The following is a 23186-nucleotide window of genomic DNA, read 5'->3' on the forward strand; positions in this document are numbered from 1 at the left end:
CATCACAGAAACTTGGTGGAATGAGGATAATTAATGGGACACAGTAATACCGGGGTACAAAATATATAGGAAGGACAAAACAGGTCATGCTGGTGGTGGAGAGGCTCTACATGTGAAAGAAAACATAGAATCAAATGAAGTAAAAATCTTAAATGAACCCAACTGTACCATACAATCCCTATGGATAGTAATTCCATGTTCTAATAATAAGAATATAGCAGTGTGGATATATTACCAATACCAACCACCTGACCAGGATGAAATGCTCAGGGAGATTAGAGAGGCTATACAAATAAAAAACTCAATAATAATGGGGGATTTCAAATATCTCCATACTAACTGAGTACATGTCACCTCAGGATGGGATGGAGAGATAAAGTTTCTTGACACCTTAAATGACTGCTTCTTGGAGCGGCTAGTTCTGGAACCCACAAGAGGAGAGGCAATTCTTTATTTAGTTGTCAGTGGAGCACAGGATCTGGTCCAAGAGGTGAATATAGCTGGAGCACTTGGTTATAGTGACCATAATGTAATTAATTTTAACATCCTTGTGGCAGGGAAAACACCATATCAGCCCAACACTGTAGCATTTAATTTCAGAAAGAGGAAATACACAAAAATGAGGAAGTCAGAGAAACAGAAATTAAAAGGTACAGTGCAAAAAGGGAAATCCCTGCAAGCTGCATGGAAACTTTTTAAAGACATCAGAACAGAGGCTCAAATTAAAAGTATACCCCAAATTAAAAAACATAGAAAGAGAAACAAAAAAAGTGCCACGGTGGCTAAACAACAACGTAAAAGAAGCAGTGAGAGGCAAAAAGGCATCCTTTAAAAAGTGGAAGTTAAATCCCAGTGAGGAAAATAGACAGGAGCATAAACTCCAGCAAATGAAGTGTAAAAATATAATGTGGAAGGCCAAAAAAGAATTTGAAGACCAAGTAGCCAAAGACTCAAAAAGTAATAGCAACATTTTGTTAAAGTACATCAGAAGCAGGTAGCCTGCTAAACAACCAGTAGGGTCACTAGATGATCGAGATGCTAAAAGAACACTCATCATTCTTCACGGCTGAGGATGTGAAGGAGATTTCCAAACCTGAGCCATTCTTTTTAGGTGACAAATCGAAGGAACTGTCCCAGCCTGAGGTGTCATTAGAGGAGGTTTTGGAATAAATTAATAAACTAAACAGTAATAAGTCACCAGGACCAGATGATATTCACCCAAGAGTTCTGAAGGACCTCAAATGTGAAATTGCAGAACTAGTAACTGTGGTATGTAAGCGATCATTTAAATTAGCTTCTGTACAAATGACTGGAGGATAGCTAATGTGACACCAATTTTTAAAAAAGGGTTCCAGAGGTGATCTTGGAAATTACAGGCTGGTAAGAAACTATAGTAAAGAATAAAATTGTCAGACACATAGATTAACATAATTTGTTGGGGAAAAGTCAACATGTTTTTTGTAATGGGAAATCATGCCACACCAATCTACTAGAATTCTTTGAGGGAGTCAACAAACACGTGGACAAGGTCCCTCATCAAAGGCTCTTAAGCAAGGTAAGCGGTCATGGGATAAGATGGAAGGTCCTTTCATGCATTGGTAACTGGTTAAAAGATAGGAAACAAAGTGCAGGAATAAATTGCCAGTTTTCAGAAGGGAAATAGTGGTGTCCCCCAGGGATCTGTACTGGGACCAGTCTTATTCAACATATTCATAAATGATCTGGAAAAAAGGGTAAACAGTGAGGTGGCAAAATTTGCACATGATACAAAACTGCTCAAGATAGTTAAGTCCCAAGCAGACCAAAGAGCTACAAAAGGATCTCTCAAAATGGAGTGACTGGACAACAAAATGGCAGATGAAATTCAATGTTGATAAGTGCAAAGTAATGCACACTGGAAAACATAATCCCCACTATATATATCTAAAATGATAGAGTCTAAATTAGTTATCACCACTCAAGAAAGATCTTAGAGTCATTGTGGATAGTTCTCTGAAAACATCCACTCAATGTGCAGCAGCAGTCAAAAAGGCCAACAATGTTGGGAATCATTAAGAAAGGAATAGATAATAAGACAGAAAATATTATATTGCCTCTATATAAATCCATGGTATGCCCACATCTTGAATAGTGCATGCAGATGAGGTTGCCCTATCAAAAAAAAGATATGTTGGAATTGGAAAAGGAACAGAAAAGGGCAACAAAAATGATTAGGGGTATGGAATGGCTGTCGTATGAGGAGATTAATAAGACTGGGACTTTTCAGCTTGGAAAAGTGACGACTAACGGGGGGAATATGATAGAGGTCTACAAAATCATGACTGATGTGAAGAAAGTAAATATGGAAGTGTTATTTACTCCTTCTCATAATACAGGAACTAGGGGTCACTAAGCAGCAGGTTTAAAACAAACAAAAGGAAGTATTTTTTCACACAACGCACAGTCAACCTGTGGAACTCCTTGCCAGAGGATGTTGTGAAGGCCAAGGCTATAACAGGGTTCAAAAAAGAACTAGATAAATTCATAGACTCATAGATTATAGGACTGGAAGGGACTTTGAGAGGTCATCGAGTCCAGTCCCCTGCCCTCATGGCAGGACCAAATACTGTCTAGACCATCCCGGATAGACATTTATATAACCTACTCTTAAATATCTCCAGAGATGGAGATTCCACAACCTCCCTAGGCAATTTATTCCAGGGCTTAACCACCCTGACAGTTAGGAACTTTTTCCTAATGTCCAACCTAAACCTCTCTTGCTGCAGTTTAAGCCCATTGCTTCTTGTTCTATCCTTAGAGGCTAAGGTGAGCAAGTTTTCTCCCTCCTCCTTATGACACCCTTTTAGATAACTGAAAACTACTATCATTTCCCTCTCAGTCTTCTCTTTTCCAAACTAAACAAACCCAATTCTTTCAGCCTTCCTTCATAGGTCATGTTCTCAAGACCTTTAATCATTCTTGTTGCTCTTCTCTGGAACCTCTTCAATTTCTTCACAACTTTGTTGAAATGTGGTGCCCAGAACTGGACACAATACTCCAGTTGAGGCCTAACCAGTGCAGAGTAGAGCGGAAGAATGACTTCTCGTGTCTTGCTCACAACACACCTGTTAATGCATCCCAGAATGATGTTTGCTGCAACAGCATCACACTGCTGACTCATATTTAGCTTGTGGTCCACTATAACCTCTAGATCCCTTTCTGCCGTACTCCTTCCTAGACAGTCTCTTCCCATTCTGTATGTGTGAAACTGATTGTTCCTTCCTAAGTGGAGCATTTTGCATTTGTCTTTGTTAAACTTCATCCTGCTTACCTCAGACTATTTCTCTAATTTGTCCAAATCATTTTGAATTATGACCCTATCCTCCAAAGCAGTTGCAATCCCTCCCAGTTTGGTATCATCTGCAAACTTAATAAGTGTACTTTCTATGCCAATATCTAAGTCGTTGAAGAAGATATTGAACAGAGCTGGTCCCAAAACAGACCATGGAGGATATGTCCATCAATGACTATTAGCCAGGATGGGCAGGGATGGTGTCCCTAGCTTCTGTTTGCCAGAAGCTGGGAATGGGCCACAGGGGTTGGATCACTTGCTGATTACCTGTTCTGTTCACTCCCTCTGAGGCACGTTGCATTGGCCACTTTTAGAAGACAGGATACTGGGCTAGATGGACCTTTGGGCTGACCCAGTATGGCCGTTCTTATGTTCTTATGACTAGAGTCTGGGCATTTTGGCTACAGTGAGGTAATTTAAAGGTTGTTAGTTATCTTGGTCAAAATAGAAGCAACAGTTTAATTTTCCAGTTAAACCAAAGTAGACTTTGTAGCAAATTTTAAAGCCATTGGTCTGACCCAGTATGGCTGTTCCTATGTTCTTAATAAAGTAATCTCACCAACATGTTGGAGTCAAACTGAGTTTTTGGATCCTAGAGAACTGGATGAAGTGTTCTTCCAGAACTAGATGAGGTGTTCTGGATAAACCAAGTGGGAAAGGTCTTGGCGGGAATCCTGAGTCATTACAAACACCATCTTCACCCAACATCCTAGACATTTATAAATGTGGAAGTCACCTGACAATATGATAAAGAACCAAACTGACTATGTAATGATGCAGCAATGCTGGAGATCAAGTTTCCAATGATAAAGACTTTCCCGAGTGCAGACTCAGCTCAACTGTAGGCCTCAAACATAAAACTAAAAATTAAGAACAAATTTGCTTATTTAGAAGGAGCTGTGTGGTAACTTATAACTGTGGGGGAAAAAAAACCACGGGTCATAGCCCTTGAAGAGGAAGCAAAGTGCAAACAGTAGCCTTTTTAGACGACCTGACTTGCTGGAGATATCACAGTGAAAGACAAGGAGCTGTACAATTTTAAAATCCCCAGCCAGTAGGGAGAAATGAAGGTCTTCACTGGGAGAGGGAACCGCTGGGAGCCAGAAGCCTGAAGTATGTGCCATTCACACAGAGGGGAAATACAGGTGCAGTTGCCCTGAACTGTGACAACCTGTGCTTTTTGTATAAATCTATGCTCTAGCTTTTAAGCCTCCCTCATCCTGATAGAAATCCCAATTACATGTTGTGTTGTTTAGGGACTATGTTTAAAATATACAACTTCTGCACAGTGCACTAAATGTGATTCTTTATCATGAGTGGGAGTAAGCAATCTCTTTATTTATATCTTACCAAAGTATGTAGTACAAGCATAATTTGGGAGGGACAGGGAAAATCTGGTGGCATACATCATAACCCCCTCCCACCCTTTAATGAACATCTTCCTACTGATTGAATGAAAGAATACACATTGTTTAAAAAGAAAGCCACATACAACTAAAGAACTTCTTCACATTCTACTATAATGTTCAGTTGGTCACCAGTGGACACTAAAGTTCAGTTAATAAATTATATGCCAGTAATTACAATCAGGTCATTGAAATTTACAGTACAATTAACAGGAAATGATAAGGTGGAAACATACCATTATGCAGCCATTAGACCCAGATCCTTAAACAGATTATACCAGACACAATCTGAATATTATTACAAATGAATTAATGAAAACATGTCCTTTCTCTTTATTGATGGGCACACTAATAAAATATTTATTCCAACAAATTACTTTTGCTATCTTGATTAACCCAACTGCTGTTTAATTAATAATGTTATGATCACGCAAGCCCATCTAGCTGTCATGTTAATCACCAATTTGCATTGGGCTGATTGGTTTGCACTGCTTGGTTTCTCAATATCTTAACTGAAATAGTCCCCTGTTGGCTATTTGCCTGGCACCAAATGACAGAATGAAACCTGTGTTCCTTGATATCAAAAGTAAAGCCAATGCAAATTTCAATAACATTTTATGGTGGTTATTGAAGTAGTGAGATTGGAGGGGCCACATTTTTAAAAGTATTTCTATCCGTGTTGCTGATGGCTTAGGATCAGACTCATAGAGCCTAATTCATCACCCTGTGCAGTTAATGCAATTCTTTCCATTGACACCAATGGACACTGGACCAGGTCTTTAGACTTAACTCTCTGGAGCAGGAACCATGTCTGTCTAAGCGTTTCAATACCACCAAGCACAATAGGGCCATGATCTTGATTGGATTCTAAAGTAAGATACATACTTATAGTTCTACTAAAGCAGGGGTCGGCAACCTCTGGCATGCGGCTCACCAGGGTAAGCACCCCAGTGGGCCAGGCCAGGTTGTTTACCTGCCGTGTTGGCAGGTTCAGTCGATGACGGCTCCGTCTGGCCGCGGTTTGCCGTCCCAGGCCAATGGGGGTGGCAGGAAGCTGCAGCCAGCATATCCCTCAGCCCACGGTGCTTCCCGCCTCCCCCATTGGCCTGGGATGGCAAACTGCGGCCAGTGGGAGCTACGATTGGCTGAACCTGCCGATGTGGCAGGTAAACAAACTAGCCCGGCCCACCAGGGTGCTTACCCTGGTGAGCCTCATGCCAGAGGTTGCTGACCCCTGTACTAAAGTATTGTTGGCTTATAGCACACTCGTTTATGAATAGTCAGTTCTAGGTCCTTTGTTAATCACTTAATCAAAATATTGCTTTGCTTCACATAGGCTAAAAATTGATGATTATTTTAAAAATTAAAACATTGGATTTTTTATTTAAATTGGATTTTTAAAATTTAAATTAAATTATATATTTTTCTTTTAAAAATCTATCTAAAATTAGACTGTTAGAATTTCAAATTTATGTTAAGGCCTGAACCTACTATAATCTATTACAATAATTTAAATTAAATACAAAATAATAAAATTCAAGCAATACATGTTTACTGTCAAGGTTTTAATGAGAGTCAAACTACTGAACTGATGGAAGTCCCCGTTTAAGCACCTGGAACCAGAGTTTGATAAAGTGCAACACCAGATTTTGCCAGGAGGTGCAGAGAAAATATTGTCTTCATTTCAATTTATTCAACTAGTTCAGAGGTCAATGACCAGTTCATTCAAAGTTGAGTAACCAGTTGGTATCTGAAAAAGCAAGAAAGCTTGTTTTCCTCTTCTAATCTATGAATAACAACTAGAAGTGAGAGGATGAGATGTACTAGTTCTAAAATCTTGAAGTATATGGTGGCCAGAAACAATCAGTTCAATTCAATCAATATAGATAATATTTCATTAGTTTAATAATCAGTTAGTTTTAAATGCAAAACACGTTTTGATAAATGTACCTTTTGTTTCTCATACATCTAGCACATTTAAGGTAGTTATATTTACCTAATACAAGCCATTTTAAATGCTGTTTATGTATTTTAATTGAATTCCAATTTCCATTCAAATGCAGCTTGACAACTCATGAGTAAAAAAAAATGAATCATCTACTAAATAAGAAATGCATCATTCATTTTCTAACATAATAAAAATGTAAAAATTAAGAAACTGAAAAATATATGTTATCTAATTGCTTAAATAAATATATATAGATATACTATATACTCCTGATTAGCCAAAAAAAGTATCCTATTTAATGTAATGGCTATATTTAGTTGCAAATCAACGTGTTTTAATGGCTGCCAACCAATGAGAATCAGCCTTTATTTAGGAAAATAACTAAAGTACAAATACAAAACAAAATTATAACCGATTATTTAAATCCATGTTTCCTGCTTTCTGATTTAAATCTTGATTAATATGATCACACCTCACCTTTATTGTGGAGGGGCCGGGAGGCAGGATTTGTCTGGCTGGCCAAATGAAAGAAGCAGTGCTTTATGGCTGGGGGCGGAGGTGGGGGCAGAGAGAAGAGGAAAAAATGCTGAAAAGGAGACAAGGAGCCAGCCTGGCAACACTGACTCATTCCCTGGGAACCAGATGGGATGAAGAGTTTAGAAGTGGACATGCTTGTGTGTGAAGCTCCCTTTTACATAGAGAGGCAGCAAAGCTAATTGCAGGTGCCTCCGTGTGGCAGATGTCCAGTGCACGTATTCCATAGGGAAGGTATGCCATGACCAGATACATGGATTAGAACTGGACTTACAAAGGTGTTCATTAAAGGAACGGAATGGGGTGGTGGTTGGGTACAGCAGGTTCTTATAGCCTACCTTAACCCTCCTATGAAGAGGGGTGGATGGTAATGTCCCAGCAAGGGATTGGCTGGGGGGACCTGGATGGAAAAAGACAGGGAGTTGGTGGAAGCCTCCGAGGTAATTATGGAATAAACGTGGGGTTACCTGCACTGTACACTTTTATCTACCAGTTAGTTCCAGACAACTAATAATAAAGTTGCGGCCTGATTAAATCTATATCAAATGTATCCTGTCTTTCTTTCAGTATAGCCAGACAACCAGTGATTTAAATCACTTCAATTTAAATCAATCCCACCCTGCTTTGTCACCAACAATTTGAAAACTTCTAGTCCATACATGTAGTATGTGATTATTTCACTACATATTTTGCATACTGCAATTCTATTGGATGAAAGTAAATATGTCACTATATACCTGATATTTTAGATAGCAGCTACATTTCTGGATTAATCTCAAGGATTAATATGTTTATCCCAGTTTAACCACTACATGCAGGTTTCCAAAATTCTAATTGCAAGTAACTGAGTTTAGCCAAATTTAATTAAGCAAAAGGCAGAGTCGCTATAATCAAGTTAGACTTTCAAGATCCCTCAAATAAGAACTGTATGAAAATGCCAACTTGTGCTTTATTGTTCTTTGGGCAAACTTTTTTTGTACATTTCTAATCCTCCCAGTTCCTAATCTCATTGGAGATGGGTTTTCTTGACTGCTCCTTATGAAATGAATGGACCTCAGTTGGCATCATCCATCTACCTCCTATGGCACCTCTGACCCTTTGGAGTGTGTACTTGGCAAACAGAATCTTCACTTACTGGGAGCTGTTTCTCTGTTTCCCTCTTTAATGCTAAATCCCATTCCCTGCAATGATCTCTCTTCCCATATCTCGGTTCTACTACCATCTCTGCTTATCGTGCTATTCTCTACAAACTCCCCCCTTTTTCCTTCCAGGTGAATAAATATTCATTCACTATCCTCTTAAACTTAAAGAGAGTTTTCTGGAGTTTACAGGGCAAGGTTCAGTCCTTTGGAGAATGGTTTCCTTCAGCTCTAAAAACCATTAGTCAAGAATCATCTGACTTGGATTGTCTGTGTCTATATTTGATGAGTTTAATGAAGAAGCATAAGTCTTTCAAGGACACCAGCAGCCATTGTAGGCCCAGATTTGGCCATTACTCACTATTAAAAATAATCTAGTTATGTCTTAATTATTCAAATTCAAACTCTGTTGCTCAGCAATAATCTTGTGACACTGCACCCATATTCTTCATAATGATATTATTATGATGTGATTATGACATAGTTATGATGCATTTTCTGCAAGATAGGTCATGTGAGGTATCATTGAAAAGGTTATGATTTGTTGAATATGATTACCCTATTTGTGTGCATGTATCATTTTTTGTATCTGAAGTTAGGAATATTGTCTATGTATCTGTGGGCTAGTCTACACTTACCTGCCGGGTCGACGCGGTGAGTTCAACTTCTCGGAGTTCGAACTATCGCGTCTAATCTGGACGCGATAGTTCGAACTCCCCGCACGCTCCGGTTGACTCCGGTACTCCACCACTGCAAACAGCGGTGGCGGAGTCGACCTTGGAGCCACGGACTTCGATCCCGCGGCGTCTGGATGGGTAAGTAGTTCGAACTAGGGTACTTCGAGTTCAGCTACGCTATTCACGTAGCTGAACTTGCGTACCCTAGTTCGACCCCCGCCCTTAGTGTAGACCTGCCCTAAATCTCAAATGTGTTTATACCTGAGGAATGCTTACTAGACAAGATGCTCTCAGCCTAGATAGTGGTTGGGGAAGGGCAATTAGAGAGAACAAGAGGCCTTAGTAGAAGCTTATCTCCCACTCAGTGAGCCTTCCTGATGATGCTACAGACAGCCTCCTATGGTTGCTGTGACACCACAGGGATATGTGACCAGGTCACCCGGTGCTGGACTCCATTTTGGGATGTTAGTATTTTTCCACTGACTGGTATGGGAATCAAGCTTTGAAACAAAAGGTTCCCGCCATATGCAAAAGCTAGATAAGATAGGGGAGTGACATCATCTTGGTTCTTCACTGACTCTCCCACACCCAAGGAGACTCCTGGAAATGCTCGAAGAACAAAGACTGAATTGGGGGAAATGCTAGACCCAGGCTAAAGGGGTTTTTAGCTGGTGAATGGAAGACCTAGGGATTCCAAGCTGTAAGCAAGTGCAGCTTCCCCTTAAGAATCTGCAGCCTGCTTATATCATTATTTAGGGTGAGAATTTGATATTCAGATCCAATCTATGTAGTGTATTAAGCTTAGATTGCATTTTTGTTTATTTGCTAGGTAATCTGCTTGATCTGTTTGCTATACCTTATAATCACTTAAAATTTATCTTTTGTAGTTAATAACCTTGTTTTTGAGTTATCTAAAACCAGTGTGTGGGACTCTAACTCGGAGCAGAAAGCTGTTGTATATTCCTCTCCATGTTGAGGGATGGGATGAATTTCATGAGCTTACGCTGTACAATTCCTTGTGCAGTGTAAGACGGTATAATTTTGAGTTTATACTCCAGAGAGGGTGCGTGCCTTAGGAACTGAGAGGTGCCCTAGCTGGAGCCTTCCCATGCAGTAGCTGGTCAGAGCATCTGCACATAACTGCAACTGGGTGTGTCCCTACCTGTACGTGAGCTGGTGAAAGCGCAGACTAGAGCCTGGGGAGAGCTTGGCAGCTTGTCACACCAGTACAGTGTAAAAGGGAGCCCAGGCTGATTGGGGGGGCTCAGTAGTACCCCAGTTCCAGGTGGCACCCTGGGGGGAACCCATCACATGTCTCCATTCTGGTATGATAACAAACATAAGGTGAAAGATCCTGCTTTTGTTTGGCATCATCACTTAACAGCAAAAAGCCAGAGTATAGTTTTAACCACTGTGTGTGTGTGTGTGTTGCACACACAAGTAAGATGTGGGGAAGTAGCAAAGATGCAGGCTTAATTCCACCAGAAGCACTGGTGGGTATTCTCACAGCAGTGGTGTCTGCTATGCTTTTTAACCAGGTGCAACGTGTGCTCTCTTCCCTGCTTCCTGGCCAGTGCAGAAGGCAGATGGAGCTATGGCCTTAGCCTTGCTCATCTGCTCCCCTAATAGGTTTTCTAGGACTCCACTGGCATTAAACCAGTTCTTCTGTGCTGTAAGCACAAGGACTGAGGCAGTGCCTGGGCCCTGGTCAGAAGTGTAAAAGTTTGGGGGATTTTGTTCAGCTGTTCCCAAGGTTAGACACAACCTAGCTCAAAGTGAGCATACTCCTGTTTAAATCAGCCCTGATACCAATACTCAGAATGGGACTCTCCGACTCAGGACTATTTATTACATATATTACAGTAGTGCTTAGAGACCCCAGAACGGAATAGTTCTGGGCACTGTACAAATATACAGTTTGTAAAAAAGCCTTTGCTCCTAGGAGCTCCCAGTCTCTGGAAACAAAAGCGAAGAAGATAGATTTTTTTTTAAGTTACATTTGTTTTATATTTTGTGACAAACATTTTTTAAAAAAAAAGGTGTCACAGCCTGATGGTCTTTCTGTACAGGCAGCTTCCAAAATGGAAATAGTAAAGTGAGAAATCTTGAAGAGAAACATGTTGCAGTAAGAAGTCAAAACTGTATTATATTACATTAGTCTGGATTTTATCTTGATTAATATTGGCAGAAATAAGATATTTTCTGAATCTTTACTACTGGGATCTAACAAAGTCTGCATAAAGAGCAGAGAAATGGCCAGCTTTCATGTGTCATCCTACCAATCAACTTATGTTACCATTAACGTTTTGTAATGAGCTCCAAAGAGAGTAGTAAAGCCTTTAAGATCTTGAATCCCCCCCACTCCCCAAAATCCTCTGTGAAATAGATTTAGACTCACATGGACACCAGACTCTGTGGAAGGATAGGTCAGTGGGTTGAGCATTAGTCTACTAAACCCAGGGTTATAAGTTCAATCTACAAGGGGGCCATTTAGGGATCTGGGGCAAAAATCTGTCTGGGGATCGGTCCTGCATAAATGATCTCCTGAGATCCCTTCCAACCCTGATATTCTATGATTCATGACAAGTGCTGTCACACTGTGTGTTGCTTTGACTTTAAAACCAAATGTGAAATATATTTTTAATAGGAAAAATCCATTTTGTAATTAAAAAAAATATGTAGACATGTAGAGTGCAGGGAATGTACTCAGGATGTGTGTGTGAGAGAGAGCAAGAGTGCGAGAGTGTGTATGTGTGTGTGTGAGAGCGAGAGTGCATGTGCACGTGTGTCCAACAATTAATATAAGGACATATAAGGACTGGACCACTGAGAGTGGCAGGGGTTATAATTTCACCTACTGCCAAACAGCCAGAACAGGTGACCAGGAAAGTTAACCAAAGAAAAGGGCCAGGATTAAGCCACTTCAAAATTTTAAATAAAATAATTTTAAATAAAAAAGGAAAAGATTAAGTCTCAAAGGTGTGTATTTGTATGCTAAAACTGAGTGATGAAGTGCATCTGAAACACATTTACACAACATAATAGCAAACTTTATATTAAATTTAAAGAGATTGGGGGTTGGAGCCTTGATTTTATGCTATTTTTACTCCATGACTATTGTTAATTATCTAATGAGAGATTCAAGATCTCCTCTCAAAACTTGTCATTCATGACAATCTTGCCATAGCCACAATGAAATTTTGTGTATATTTTTAAATATCTTGAGCTATGAACAATTGAATTTATCTCCTTAAAATTCATTTACATAGTACCGCTTATATGTATGGCACTTTACAGCAGTGGAAAATACCATGCATATTACTGGGCCTTACTCAGAAGCCCTTACGAGTCTAAAGGCATAAAAGAAAACAAACCGAACAAACACAGGACAAAAAACAGAGTGGAGTATGGAAATAGAATCTTGTGAATTATACCCCTAAAGAACATGACCCTGTCTAAATCTTTACTTCTGCTATTTCCTGCCTTACATCTACTGAATTTGACATGAGTTAAATTCAGGCTTTAGGGGCATTGTCTCCCTGTTTCAATAGTGTGACCAGACCCCCCCATCCCCAGTGAGCTTTGTCTAGCTTTGCCAGGTACAGTTCTGATAAAGAGCTCCGTATAGGCTACGATGAAGCTGTGTTCAGATGGGCTTTGCAACAGATCTAAGAAGTAGGGGTGACAGGAAATTAAGGTGGGCAAGATCATTTATTATAGCTGGAGGAGAGAAAGAGCAAAGATGGTAGGTGTTTTTATTTTTATATATAAACAGAGGGGTGGGGAATAGTTTGAATGTCTGTCATCCTGTCAGGAGTAGTTAATTCCACTTGCATATTCTCTCTGTAGTGCTGGGAGTTGAGGACTGTTTGCAGAAAATACTGTGCATATTGATTGCTGTGCATTTTTAAGTGCTGGTCCTGTGCATGTTGTTATTAACTCCTATACTCTTTTTGTTTCCTCAGTAAACGAAGAATCGTATTGATGGTCCAATTTCTCCACACCCAGAACATAACCATGGCCACCAGCACTTGAGCTAAGAAATTAATTTCTTTAACTGTGTAAGCATATAAACTGCCATCTGTGCTTGGTTTACTGCCCCAATTAACCAAATGGCCTTTTCCCCTGTGGCAGCTGCTGTTTCCTACCAGTGAAAAGGGCAGGATGCAGCAGCCTATGAGTGGGGCTGGGGCACATTAAATTCTTATTGGTAAATGTCAGTAAACGTTGATTTCACTGTACACATGCAAATTGATGAAAAAATATTTCCATCCATAATAACTGAAATTTGCAGATAGGCAAAGTAAGAAAAATGCTGCTTGAGAACATGGTAGAGTTGGATTTGAGGATATTTACTTTTAATATTTTGACATGTGATGTTGACAATTTGTGTTTTAACAGTTAGAAAGCTTTAATGTTTGAATCTCCACATCTCCTGTCATTAAATAATTGCCTGCCCCCCATCATGTCCCTCAAACTTAAATTGATAAACATTGAAAAAAAAGTTTTAAAATAAACATATCAATAACATCTGTCAAAATTACATTTAAAAAAATCAAATGTTGCCATGTCTGTATATGAGAATGCAGCCAAGGTTTGTTGTAGCTTGGTTAGGATTGAGGATTCTCTCAAAGGAATAGCTGTGAGAAAGATTCAGTCTCTTGCTGAAGTATAATGACTAGTTACTACTTATTTCTTCCAATTTTGCTATGCCAGAGGGCTATTTAAAAAAAAAGAAAAGAAAAAGAAAATCTTGCTTTTCCTTGGATAAGAGATTTTAAGGCCAGATGGGATCATTAAATCTGCTAATCTGAACTCCTATGTAACACAAGCCAGAGAACTTCACCCAGTTTTGAGCTCATGATGCTGGTTCCCACAAACCCAGCATCACACATTGCTGATCCCACCTTGAGTAATTTTGATTATCATTCCTTTTTGTTGGAAGTAACATTCCACAGCTCACAGTGGAATTATCCAGAGCACTGCCATTTGATGATATGATGCCAACAGTTCAATATGTAGATATTTATTCTGCAGTATAAAAACTTCTCCATCCATGGTATATCAAAAAGGAATGAATGCTTTAATGGTATCATTTCCATTTATTTATGGAGACAGACAGATATACTAAGTTTCATTTCTAAAGATTCACTTCAGTCAATAATAATTTCTTTTTATTGACACTTTTATCAAGCTTAATGCATCATGTAAATACTACCCAACTAAACTTGCTATATCACTGTGAGGCAGCTACTAATACACATTTTACAGAAAGAGTGTCTTTTTACCTCTGCCACCAACTCACGCTGACTTAACTTCTACATAGTTTACCTGACTCCTAGTTCCCCTTCCTTAACCACTAGCCTATACTCCCTGGTAGTTCTTTTTAAATAAATCAGCTATTAATAGCTGAGAGAGTTGTGATTCGTCTAGGGGAACCCAGGGCTGTGAGTTACCTTGTTACCACTTTCTTCCAGTATGTGTCAGGGCAGGGGTAAAAACCCCTTTAAAGCCCTTGGGTGATCCAGCAAAAGGCAGCTCTTTATTATACCAGCCTAAACACAGGGTGCAGGCACAAAAGTGGGAGAGCCTGCTCCGACCCTGTAACACAGTGTAAGGGAGTCTTGTCTGTGTTAGCTGAGCGTTAGGTCCCTAACACAACCAGCCTGTCAGCCACTCAAACACTCTCTTCTGGGCTACCTTGCAGGTTGACAACAGATGCACCCCATTCCCAGTATCCCTTCAAAATGTCCCCCTGTGATATCCAGTCCCTGATCACTGGATATACACAGAAATGCCAGATCCTCTATTCCAAAAGGAACAGTGTACCACAGTTTACCATGTTCACCTTTGACCACCGCTCTTGTATTATGCACAGTAGCACTGAGTTCAATTATAAAATAAAAGGAAATTGAGGAAAGAATGGAGATTCAAATAAAAAGAAGTGTGAGTGATGAGAACAAATTGTTACTTAGACAACAACAACATAACATGTATTCTAAAGTCTAAACATAACTAACAAGTTTATCCTCCTGTCTAAAGAAGTCTACCTCACCCAAAGTTCTCTCCAGCATTTTCATCCATGCCTGGCTGAGATCTAGGGTGACTAGATAGCAAGTGTGAAAAAATCGGGACAGAGGGTGGGGGGAGGGTAATAGGAGCCTATATAAGAAAAAGCCCTAAATATCGGAACCGTCCCTATAAAATCAGGACATCTGGTCACCCCATTGAGATCTCTTTTTTGTGAAGCAAACTCCCTGTCTTTTTACTTCCTAGGTGAAGGATGTCAGAGTGTCTCTCTGAATTCTTAAATGTACCAGAATGGACCTTTGATGTTCACCTCAAGATAGGGTTTTCCCTCTCCGCTGTTTACCTCTTCCTGTTAGTTTCTTTCTCAAGTTTCTGCTAGCTCTTTATTAGCATTTGACTTAAAATGCTAATAGACTCCTATTGTATGATATATAATACACAATGGTACCCTCTCCCCCTTCCTCCCCGTCACCTGGAGGAATTTGTCTCAAGACACAGTACCTTTGAGTGTCTGTTTTTAAATTACACACCCAGAGAACATAATTTTTAGTATTTATACGCGACTCTTCACCTATTCTCCATACATACATCTTGCAATGGTTATGAGGACCAATGTGACACAGGCTTTCATTAGAGACCTTATGTGTCATTCTTTTGGTGAAGGATCCCTGTACTCCAAATGCCTGAGGGTCTTCTGCCAGTTGGCATCCAGAAGTTCTTGGGTCACAAGAATTCAGTGTTATTCTAGGTGATATTATTAGAAGCATAGCCTGAAAACTGTGGAAAGCAAATGCAAAGCTAACACTATCAATGAGTATGCTAACCTCAGAGTACATCTCAGAGAAAAAAAAGAAAAGACAGTGCAAGGCAGCATATTAACTTATGTTAGAAAATGTTCTATGATCTAATGAACTGTGAAGTAAGATTTATCTCTGCATTTACCCAGGCAGCTCTTATTAGCCCCCTAGTGAAACACTCAAATAGGATTTTCAGGAAATGTAGGCACAAAAATGTACTTCAAAAGGAAGCTCCATAACCTGAAAGACATGCACCAGCTTAGTTCTAGTAATAATTAAATCACATACAAAAATATGTTCCAATAATACGAAATAGCTGATTTAAGTTCACGAGAGTATGGAAATTCATGTAAGGCAGCATGAATGATCACAAATTGTTTGAAAACCTGCCACATTTACTCAACACTGAGAAGAAGTTTCTGTCTAACTCTGAGGTTCCTTGTTTTTGTGGGTCTTTAACAACTACATATTAGTTTTAAAAGATTTGTGTAGTTCAATTTCCTTTTTAAAATAATAATATTATACCTTGACAACAACAAAAACTTACAAAGCAGTGTTAAGATGCACTCCTTTTGGGGACAAGTTAAGATAATTTTAGCCAACTTTTTTTATATATGCACTTTCTTATAGGATCATAATTTATGATAAAAGGCTTTCCATTACAAGAATGACATTCTTAACAATGACACCCCCTTCTACTACTAAGCTCTTATTAACACCTCTCCAAAACAATAAAAAAAACCCAAACAAGAAAAAACAACCCAAAAACCCTACTCCAAGAGAATTTTAACCTCAGAGAGGGAGATGTGTCAGAGACTCTATGAAGTACACTAGGAACTTTGCTATTGATTTTATAGGAAAGGTGCACAGATATTACAGTGGTATGCTGCTATATTAAAACCTCAGCTAGACAGAGAGAGGAAACTCCAGCTAGATTATTTCGCCCCATCTCCAAACCTCCTTACACCCATCAGAATATTAATCTGATAACCCACTACAATTTATCACATGACTATATATATATATATATATATATATAAATATATATAATGTAAATCTGCCATACTAAAATATGAGGAACTAATAGTCCAATTTTGAGCCAAAATAGGACTCAATCTTGCCCTCTGACAGAAACAAATATCACCCAAAATGTGGCGTTACTTGTATGTTTGATGGGTGGCTTGGCAACCTCTGCATGCTACTGTAACACTCTAAAACTTGTGCATAATAAAATATATCCTATATACATATTGTAAGTTAATTTTGGAAAGTTTTCATAGAATAGTTTGCATTATTATACATTTCTAATGTCCATTGTATTTTCTCTCACATTGGATAATATGGCATAATTCTTTTCAACATCCCCCACACAGCATCTGCCCACACAGATAGAAAAATATATGCATGCTTTGTGAAGTGCTCTGACAGGAGATGTGAAAAACAAGGCTTCCTTAAAAATAGCAATGTTATCTGTTTGCCCAGGTATTCCCTGTTAAACTGTGTGCTGAAAGACTTTGTGCTTGGTTCCCACTGGGAAGAAAAGCTATCAAGAGTTGCAATGAAGCAGTGCTTTCTGTCAAGCTGCACTGCCTAATGAGTTTCAGAGGCTGCCTCTAGGTCCTATATAACCCAGCATGATCTCTTACACCACTTTTCAACAGCACAATTTATAAACTTACAGAACATAATTGCCTTATGCTAAGTTCATAGCAACTCACAAATGGCTTCATGTCCAGTTTCCTTATGACTGCCAGTAATGCCTCATAGCTGGAGCTGGACCTCACTATAGTGCATCCTTGGTTCCATAATTCCAGTGAAGACTTTACTTCACAGTCCAACCACAATGTTGAATCAGCCCTTTAAGGGAGATTAGTATTGCAGAGAATCAAGAGAGTCAATCAGGTCTTCTGCTATGTGTACACTTTCTGCTGCTCACAAGTAGGGTTGACAGATTTTTTTTTTTTTATAATTTCAATGGATAATATCAGTGTTTGTTTTTAAGCATTTTTTTCTATTTACATTTTCACAGTTGGGCAACATTATGGGTTTTAAGCATTTTTTCAATTTTCATCAATTTAAATTTTCTCAGTTGTGGGAAATAATAGGGGTGGGTCACACAAGGGGATGAGGAGTCAGAAAATAATTATTTAATGACCGTAGACACTGAGATTCAAAAAGGTAAAGCTGTATAGCCATTAAAACACAAATTGTGAACATCACATGTCAAAACATACAAAGGAAATATCCTTAAATCAAACTCCAAGAAGTTCTCAAGCAGCATTTTCTTATTTTGGCTATCCGTAAAATTTGATAATTATTAATGGAAATATTTTTGTTGGTTTGTGTGCCTATGGTTAAATCAACATTTACCATTAAAAAAATCTAATCCTTCCAAGCCTACTCCTGAGTTATACAGTCACTCTCAATTCATGGAATGCAAAGGAACCCTCACTACCTGCATGTAGATGATTCCTTCTCTCTCTCTCTCTTTCCATATGCCTTATGATGTAAGAAAGTTAGGCTTCTGAAAAGAAGAAGAGTCTTCTTTTAATTGCGCATTTTCTGGACTTCCTCTTCTTACTTTGGACCATTTCACTAGCTATTCAAAGGGGTAGACACTCCTGCGGAATCAAAACAAAATCTATTTCCCCCCCAATTTCATTGCATCACAATGGCTCTCAAAAATACTTTCAAACCCTATACACATGGTATTAAAGTCCCTATGAGTTTCCAACTGGAGTTCATAGCAGAGTTGCTGGGGAAGACCCAGAGAGTATATCTAATACATTCTTCTTGGGCCATCGTTAATGATGAAGATTAAGGAAGGGTGAAAACAAACATTTTTTCTGTTTTTCTTGGACACTATGGGTCATGCTATCCTTTTTACTATATGGCAGTGAGAAGAAGGAAAGGAGCTGGAATCCTATATTAAAACCACATACATTTTTGGAGAGTGGGAAGTGGATCCAGTGTGGTATTATCTCTCACACTGCATGAGCCAACAGCAGCTTCTCTATCCAAACACTGCATGGTTGAGATGTCATTGTTTTGCAAGTCAGGCTGGAGTGGGAATGCAGCTGGAGCATTGCCCCATGAAATGCAGAATATCCCTTGACCCTGACAGCCCTGTAGAACTTCATGGGCAAAATCTAACAGGAGCTGATGCTGCCCATTGGAGCATGAATGCTTGTTAAGGGCCAGCTACACCCCTTAGAAGGGGTGCTACTATGCAGGTGGCAAGCTAGTGGCATCGTGGCTTCTGACTGGTCAAAGGAGTACCAGGAAAAGTGCAAATGCACCAAGAACTGTGGGGTCAGTGACATGTTTCCATGTGAAGCCATATTATCAGGGCAATTCAGAGATGACACTCCTTGCTCAGTCCCTAAACCACACAAATCCCCCATCGCCCCTCAACAGAATGACAACTCTGAAACTGTGTATGGTGAACCACTATGAGCCTGCCTAGCAACTTTCCCCCTTCTTGATAGTTTCTCTCCAGAAGATGATCAGCTCTGTGTCTAAAGAATTAACAAATGCCAGTTTATTACTATTTTTAGGGATTTTTACATTAGTAGGATAAAAGCCATAGAGGAATGGAACTCTCTACTTCCCCGTATGGGAGAAAAAGGGAAAAATTAGCTCTAGTAGGCTTGATTTACCTATTACAATAGCTCTTCAGTGCAGTTCTGCCCAGTTTTATGTCATATTGTTTGATTGTGTTCTCATTTTGACAACTAAATCCAATAGTTCACGTAATTGTATTATTTATCTCAGATTAAACGACCAATGCAGCTTTTCTGAATTTGAGGCTGGGTCATCATGACTACTTTCAGCAAATCATAATCAAGGATTTTCTGGTAACTGTCATTGTAATGAACTTCAGAATGCATTGATCATGTATTGAGCTTAATATAATAAAATGCCAAATATTTAATCTGAAAATCAGTCATTTTGAGATTCTTTTTAGCACCAAGCACAAGTTGTGTGCAGTGCACCTCCACTGGAGAAAATTTAAAAACACTTATGCCCGAGTGTTTAATTTTTCAAACTTACAGTATATTTATTCAGAGTGAGAAACTCACATATCACAGCTGTTTCTAGATTATACATTACATAATGAAATTTTAAAATAAGTGGACTATATTTCTTCCAGTTGGAGATACCTGTGGCTGACTATTTTTTACAGGTTGAAAATGGGACTTTACAAACAGTATAGATAATCAGACATAATATTATAATATCCAACTCTTGTCTACCAATTTGTGATTGGTTTTAAGGGAATAGGCCATCACCACTCTGAATACAAAAAGAATGCTATAAAATGTTGGTATCTGGTTTGTGAAATATTTTATTTAATTCAAATCAATTTTAGATACTCAAAATGAAATTTTACCAGTGGTCATATTTTTTTTATGAGCCCTTAATAGTCTCAGCTACAACTCAGCATTTATTTTAAAGACAATAATCCCTTTATTGATCTACCTGGTTGCTCTAAAAACTTGCCAGTTTCAGCTTTAATAAAGAGATAAATACCGTATTTGTGGTATTTCTTACATATAGATAACAACTGGCAAGTTTGTAACATGGTGAGAACCGACCATGGAGGTTATACAAATTCAAGCAAAAAATCCAATACAGCTTTTCTTATTAAAAGACAAGGAAGTATCCTCTTGGATTTCCTTAATATTTGCATAGTTTTATTTAAACATGAAATTCTGAGGAGTTTTAAGCAATCTAAAGTTGAAGATGATTTACCATGAAATTCTCAGGAACTGGAGACAGACTGTTTTTAATAGATGGTATCAACTTATATGTAGTGCCTTACTGCAAGACATCAGATGAGCCCAGGTTTCATTGTGTCCAGCCTCTAGGCTTCTCTAACTGGCACTAGAACTGGGCTGGCTCAAGATCAGTGAACCAGAATTGGTTCCCTAAAGATCCCCGCTTTCCCCTGCATCAACTGGAGTGTGGATGCAGAGGATTATTGAACCCATTGTTTGTTTATGCTACAGAATGAATTCTGACATTGTTTAAGCCCCTTGCACTATTAGTATCCCTGTATCCTTTCTTATTTTTTCATTCTTTGTCACACCATGTGTTCATATTGGGCATCAACAGGTTAATGGTCTATTGTAACATAAGAGTGGTGGAAAGTGAACATCAAGATTTCATGGTATGTATTGTGTTAGGAAAAATCAATACAAATTTTGATTTTTATTAATAAAGTTAATTTAGTGTTTGTGTCAGGTGCTCAGATGAGAAACCTGGAGACTGATATGCTCTGTCTTCCAAAGCATAGATCAAAGCTGTGTGAAGTTCCCCACAATGACCCACCAAAACCTCACCTCTAATCTGCAGGGACAACTCTAGGAGTTCATATTCATGTTCTTATCTTGGCCTTTCCATATTCATACTCATTCCTTGTCCTCTCCACTGACAATGCCTGTAATTGTAGTGTATTTTGGATGTAGAGACAAGTCCATTAGAAAAATCTAGTGTGACCACAATCCCTTTTCATGTAAGTTGCTAATGGGTAATTCATCTATTCACATACTAGGACATACAATGTGTTCACATCATTCATATTAACTGTAAATGAAAAATGCTCTTTCAGACTGTTGCCATCTAAAGTAATTATAAAACATTTCTATCAAAAGAAATGTAAGTTGCTGTAAGAGGATATAGATCTTAACAGAGCTTTTCAGATTCAATTACAATGCGAAATTACTATTAATGTCAAAAGACAAGAGTTTTCTCATTAGTATTTTAGAGCTGCGTGAAAGATTATTTTGTATCTGCCAATAATAATTCATACTTCTTGTGGAGTCCCTGTTGTAAAAGGGAATCAAGAGAAAAAACTATCTTCTTAACAGGACAAAAATGGTAAATAAGGTTGTTATGAAGGCAGATGGAGCTTAATTTTGTCTCAGGCATCTAGCCAGGAGTGAGTGATATGCAAACCAGGATTCCATTACTTTGGTTCTTTAGGCTGGGTAACGTGCAGGCAAGATCAAAGTGGTCTTTGAACTGTTAGGTTTTGAGCACGGAAGTTGGGAAATCCTTCCAAAGCTAAATTGAGAGTAGCGGGAATATTAGGAGAAATAAACAACCAAAACCATGATGTGATGAAAGTGGGAATTTTGGTAATATTTTTATCATTCTTATGTGCTCCTCAGTTATGAGGTGTTTGACTCACACAGTTGCCTGGGTGGAGACCAGAGTCGTTAATAAACTGATTAAAGTTCATACATGTGAATGGATATAATGGACACCCCAATGCCTGGGACATTCGCACCTATGACCAGCAGGGAAGTAAAGAAAAGGCCTGGAGAATGAAGGGGAAAGGTGTCAAGTGGCCGCGTTAAGAGCTGAGCTCACAGGGTACGTGTACACTGGAATAAATGACCATCCTCACAACTACAGATGAGCTGACTCAGGCTCGCAGGGCTTGGGCTGTGTGGGGCTGTAGAGTTTCAGGCTTAGGCTGGAGCCCAAGTTGTGGACCCAGAGTCCCAGAGCTCGAGCTCCAGCCTGAGCCCAAATGTCTAAATAGCAATTTTACAGCACCACAGCCCAAGCCCTGAGTCAGCTGACTCAGGCCAGCCGCAGGGTCTGACCCAGGACTAAGGCAAACGTAAAAGGGCCAAGATGTATTCTACTGTAGCATGGCGATGGCCAGTCTGAACTCTATCTTAAGCTTTGCTTCTCTATGCTAACTTAAGGACTTTCCGATGCTGTAGGTCAGGTGACTAGTAAATTATTACCTTGTTTTGAAAAGGCTGCCTGGTGTTGCTGCAAATACTTGTTGAGAGTATTGTGTCCTGTAGGGGTAGGAACAAAGCTCCCACAGGAGTCTGGTTTGGCTCCATTCACTGCAAGGAGCTGTGGAGAAAGACAGGGATTGCTGGTGGCTGAAGGCCCAGTTTTAGAGTCATGGAAACTGAGGGTCTGCCTCTGTAGACCTCTGTGGATCCTTGGGGTCCACCTCACTACAAGGGTCACTCCCAAGGGACTGGTTACAGGCTGGGGCATAGACCAGACCCTGTGAATTCATGACATCCTTGCACAAATCAGAGAGTACTCCATTCCCTCCAGATCAAATATGATGTTGCTGAAATGCTGATGTAACCTTCAGCCTGAGGTGGTAACCTCACCTTCAAGGTTGCGGTCAGACAGATGCACAAGAAACACCTAAGGACCATGGAAGAAAACTGAGTAGAAGGGGTTGAAGGTGATAAGATGATGTAATAAAAATCTCCCACAGTCTATAGTGGATGGAACTCTGAAGCCTGGAAAAAGCAGGCAGTAGAAGCTCTGCCTATTC

At 39.3% G+C, this 23186-nt stretch overlaps 1 protein-coding gene and 1 long non-coding RNA gene across 2 annotated transcripts in view; one reads left to right on the forward strand and one right to left on the reverse strand.

The window, feature by feature from the left end:
• The window catches only part of NKAIN3 (sodium/potassium transporting ATPase interacting 3), a 316215-nt gene that overhangs the window by 39784 nt on the left and 253245 nt on the right, over positions 1-23186 (reverse strand). The gene's annotated exons all lie outside the window — the stretch shown is intronic.
• LOC123362819 overlaps positions 9528-23186 on the forward strand; it is a 53839-nt gene continuing 40180 nt past the window's right edge. Inside the window, exons 1-2 of the long non-coding RNA XR_006576586.1 lie at positions 9528-9792; positions 13001-13096. This is a non-coding gene — a long non-coding RNA (uncharacterized LOC123362819). The remainder of the gene's footprint in view (positions 9793-13000; positions 13097-23186) is intronic.

The sequence above is a fragment of the Mauremys mutica genome, chromosome 2, assembly GCF_020497125.1.
Source record: "Mauremys mutica isolate MM-2020 ecotype Southern chromosome 2, ASM2049712v1, whole genome shotgun sequence".
Taxonomy (NCBI): Eukaryota; Metazoa; Chordata; order Testudines; family Geoemydidae; genus Mauremys; species Mauremys mutica.